Source organism: Dama dama, chromosome 24 (genome assembly GCF_033118175.1).
Source record: "Dama dama isolate Ldn47 chromosome 24, ASM3311817v1, whole genome shotgun sequence".
Classification (NCBI taxonomy): domain Eukaryota; kingdom Metazoa; phylum Chordata; class Mammalia; order Artiodactyla; family Cervidae; genus Dama; species Dama dama.
This window is the reverse complement of record NC_083704.1, coordinates 24,023,881-24,028,925: the sequence shown is the minus strand read 5'-3', so window position 1 is coordinate 24,028,925 and position 5,045 is coordinate 24,023,881. Positions and strand designations below refer to the sequence as shown.

The 5,045-nt window shown below is 41.2% G+C and overlaps 1 non-coding gene across 1 annotated transcript; it reads left to right on the top strand.

The window, feature by feature from the left end:
• The first annotated feature begins 4,417 nt into the window (after positions 1-4,417).
• Positions 4,418-4,489, top strand: TRNAC-GCA (transfer RNA cysteine (anticodon GCA)). Its single transcript has one exon. It is a non-coding gene; the product is annotated as a tRNA-Cys (tRNA).
• The last annotated feature ends 556 nt before the right edge of the window (positions 4,490-5,045 follow it).

Below are 5,045 nucleotides of genomic sequence, written 5' to 3'. Positions count from 1 at the left end.
GCAGAAGCAGGTGAGCATCACCCTTTCATCCCTAATCAGACAGCACCCAGAATTTGTCGGCACATGCCTAAGCATTTCTCTCACTGAAGCCATACATTACAAATGCCAGCTTCTGTTTTTGTCTGTTTGGAAGTCTGATAACAAAGGTTCATCCTTTTTTATCTTGGTAACCCTGCCCTACTCTAGTTTGTATGTTCCAGACCAGCATCCCCAACCTTTTTTGGCACAAGGGCTCAATTTTATGGAAGACAATTTTTTCACAGACCAAGGGTGGGAGAGGGATGGTTTCAGGATGGTGCAGGCACATTACTTTTATTGCACATTTTATCTCTATTATTACATCAATCCCACCTCAGATTATCAGGCATTTGATTTCGGAGACCAGGGAGCCCTGTACTAGACTGACGCTGACTACGAAGAGCCAACACATGGGGTCTAAGCCGGCACATCCTGGCCTTGGCTGTTGCCTTGAGGACACCCTTCGGCCCCCATGCCATGCCTCCCTCTAGCTGCCATCTGAACAGACACTTTCTTTACTCTCACCCACCACCACTTCCAAGGAAATGTGCCTGCAAACCACACTCTTCCTCTTTCTGCCAAAACTCACTCCCCATCTTATCATCCTGCTTTCAGCCCCATCCCTGTTATTGTTCTACGTCCTCCTGGCCCCCTTTTCCGTGGATCTCCCCTCTCAATCAGCCATCTGGTCCTGTTGCTTCTTCCCTGACAACTTGACTTGTAACGGCCTCCTTGCTTACGGCTCCACTGCTGTCATGCCTCTTCTGGCCTATAATTACTCCACACCTCCTCTGTTATAATTAGCCTCTGCCCCGCTCATCCTCTCAGTGTTCCCTCTCCTAATTATCTTCTCTTCATTCCACTGGGCACCCTACCTCTTAACAAGCCTCGCTAATAGAGCACTTTCGCCAGGCCATGCCCCACTCCTTGTTGATTTAGAGAAAGCTAGAGGGTCAAGTCCCATAAAACACTTGTTTTGCCTTCTGGCTATAGATTCTTAAGATTTCATGGCACCATCCTCATCCCTTTGATTCAATTCTGGACTTTACTGGACCTATTTTTCTCATTGATGAGTCAAGCTCCACTGTCAAATTGAGCGTCATTTTGACCATCATCTCTCTTCACGTTCCTCCAGTCCCTGGGGCTCAAAAACTCCTCTCCTGCAGACTCATTCCAATCAGTGAGAAGGTGGCACAGGCGATAAAACCAAAAATTTGCATATTCATTCAACCATCATTTCCCTTTGGTAAGGCACCACTAGCACCACTCACCTTGATGCCGGCAAGAGCTTCCTATTTCCTTTTGTGTTCTCAGTCCTCATCCAGTCCAGTTCCCCACTACAGGCAGAGTGGTTTTAAAACTGAAATCTGATCAAGTCATGTCCCCGGTTAAAATTTTTCAGTGGCTTTCCACTGCCCTTTTCATTGGTTTTCAGCTCCAGATCAATAGTAGAATGACCTGTGGTTTTCATAAAAATATGATGCCAGGGTAAGAAAACCTGAATTGTCACTGACAGATTGCTGAAGGCTCAGTATGGACAATTCCAAGAGTGAAAATACCTAGTGGGCAGCCAGTCATTTGAGTTCAACAATATCGTGATATTTAGCTGCCCTGGCTGGACCCAGATCCCACAGTAAATATCAGAGAAAAAAATCCCCTCAGGCTTCTGGTAAAGAGAAAGGAAAAAGAACAATTTGAAACACACCAGAGCAGTCTGCTTCCTTCAAGAGATCTATTCTCAGAGGAAACTAATTCACTAGAGACAAACATGCTGGGGTATTATCAGACCCTAACTGACCTGGGGGAGGGAAATACCCATCTCTGGCCCACCCTATCCATCCTGAACCACCTAAGGGGGAGAAAGAACTGGGAGATTCTTGTGCAGTTCATGGTCTGGAGAGACAGGCTGTGAATTCATCACAGAACTCTAGAAAGTGTCCCCTCCCCTCACATGTTACCATCACAGTACTAAGGGCCTATTTACAGCAGTTTCCCTGGTACATCATGTGTAGCGACCAAAATATATACCAAGGCATAGCAAAAGGGAAACATCACAATTTGAAGAGGCAGAGTGAGAATCTACATCAAATGTGGCAAGGATGTTGGAATGATCAGACCAGGTCTATGAAAACAGCTATGATGAACATGCTAAGGGCTCTAATGGATAAAGTAGACAGCTTGTAAGAACAGATGCTCAATGTAAGCTGACAGACAGAAATCCTTAGAAAGAGCCAGAAAGGAAGACTAGAAGTAAAATTCACTGTAACAGAAATGAAGAATGCCTTTGATGGGTTCGTTACCACTCTGGACTGCAGCTCAAGAAAGAAATCTCTGAGCTAAAAGATATATCAAGAGATATTTTAAAACTAAAAAGCAAAGAGAAGATGAAAAAAAAAACAACAACCAAAAACAAACAAGACCCTATATGCCAGGTCTACAGAACAACTACAAAGTGTAGAACACATGCATAATGGGAATACCAGAAGAAGAAGAAAGAGTGAAAGGAAAAGAACTATCTGAAACAATAATAACTGAAAATTGCCCCCAAATTGATGGCAGACACCAATCACAGAGCCAAGAAGCTTGGGAAACACTCAATAGAACACATGCAAATAAAACAGAACAAACAGAAAAACTCTACACCTTAGGCATATATTATCTTTGAACTACAGGAAATCAAAAATTTAAAAAAATTCTGAAAGAAGCCAGAGAGATAAAGAATACCTATAGAAGAACATGCTAAGAATTATACCCAACTTCTCAGAAGCCATGCAAGAAAACATGCAAGTAAGTGGAGTGAAATAGTTACAATGCTGAAAGCAAAAACAAATAAACAAACAAAAACCCATCACAACAACAAAAATGAACAAAGGGTTCTATATCCTGTAAACTATCCTTTAAATGTGAGGGAGAAATACTTTTGCACACAAGCAAAAACTAAGGAAATTTGATGCCAGCTGACTTGTCTTGCAAGAAATGTGAAAAGAAGTTATTTATAGAGAAGGAAACTGATATATGTCAGAAATTTAGATCTAAAAGGATAAAAAAGGAAAACATCTAAGAAGGAATAAAAGAAGGTAAAATAAAGATGTCTTTTTCTTAATAGAACTAATAAATAACTGTTCAAAATAATACCAACAACATACATGATCATGTATGCTTACACACACACACACATATATATATCTTATATATGTATCTAGGTCCTTATGTATGTTTATATGTTAGTGAAATAACAGCAATGATTAGGAAAAAGAGTGAGGAATCAGTACCACTTTTATTAGTAGAAGGTATTCATTCTACCTGTGAAGTGCTATAGTATTATCTGACAGTGAACTTGGATTAGGTGCCCTAATGTACACTGCAAACTGTAGGGCATCCACTAAACATTAAAATACCGCCCCATCGGCTTGGCTTTCCCTGACATGGACTCCAAGCCAGTTTTAAAGGAAGGGTCCATGTCTCACGCAACCCCATATATCTGCAGAGTTAGAGCTAAACTGAATCTTGATGTCCTGATTACTATTTTGTTTCATTTCTTCCATAGGTTGCCTCTGTTACCGCCGACTATCCACACAGTGAGAGAAAGCAGGAAATGACAAAGGAATCTAATCCAGTGACTGCCAAACTTGAATGCACATCAGAATCAGCTGCGGGGGCGGGTTGAAATAAACATATTGAGCCTCTGACTCAGTAGGTCTGGCCTGGTCCTGAGAATTTTCATTTCTAACAAGTCCCCAGGTGATGCTGGTACTGCTGCTTCCATCTACCACACTCTGAAAACCCGCCATCTAATCTCATCCCAGTTCCAATCAGACAATTCTGATCTGTCTAGCTTGATTCGGAACACTGGCTGCAAAGTATCAGCCAGACATGGAGCTACCCAGACTTCATGTGTTGTTTTAAAACGTGCAAGACGACTGTGAATTAGGACATGTCATGCTATAACTCAAACTGAGAAAAACAATTTCGGGGGAAAAAAAAGCAGATCTGGATTCTTCCTCCCTTATGACACTGATGGGCTGGAGTTGGTCAACTTTCCTTTGGATCTGGTGTTCTTCATCTTGGCTTCATATCTGAATGGCTTGAGCAGCTTTTAAAGCCTGCATGCTCAGATTGCATCTCAGGCCAATTATGTCAGAATGCCTGGGGTGCTACCTGCATCTCCTATAAAATGGTAGGTGGATAATTTTACTCCCTATTACCACCATGAAAAATCATGAATGCTTTAAACTAGAACACGAGAAATCTTTCCAGAAATACAAGAATGTTTGAATCTGTATTAAAGGAGTCTACAAGATATCTGTTAAATTTAGCCAAGTATAATCAACCCCAAGACATATCCTAGATAGAAATAGCCTGATGGGATTTCACTAGTGATTCCACTGAACTATAGACTTCCCTGGTGGCTCAGATGGTAAAGTGTCTGCCTGCAGTGCAGGAGACCCAGGTTCAATCCCTGGGTTGGGAAGATCTCCTGGAAAAGGAAATGGCAACCCACTCCAGTATTCTTGCCTGGAAAATCCCATGGACAGAGGAAGCTGGTAGGCTATACAGCCCACAGGGTTGCAAAGAGTTGGACATGACTGAGCGACTTCACTTTCACTTTCATAGATGAATTACAGAACTGCCATGTTAACAATATTAAGAATTTCAATTCATAAGCATGGGATGTGCCTCTTTTATCTACACCTTTAATTTCTTTCTGCAATGTTTTATAGTTTTCAGTGTATGGCTCTTGCCCTTGTTCTATAAACTTATTCCTAATTTTTGTTTGTTTGTTTGTTTCTTTGATACTACTGTGAATTGAATTTCTACCTTCCTAAGCTTGCTTGTTAATTGTAGACATCTGGCAGATTCCTTAGGATTTCTTTTTTTTTAACACACAAAATTATACCATCTGAAAATAATGATAGTAAGCTTCTTTATGAAACAGGAACAGGCTCAGACAAATAGAAATCAAACTTCTGTTTGCTAAGGGGGAGAGATCAGTTGGGAGTCTGGGAATAGTAGATGCAAACTATTAC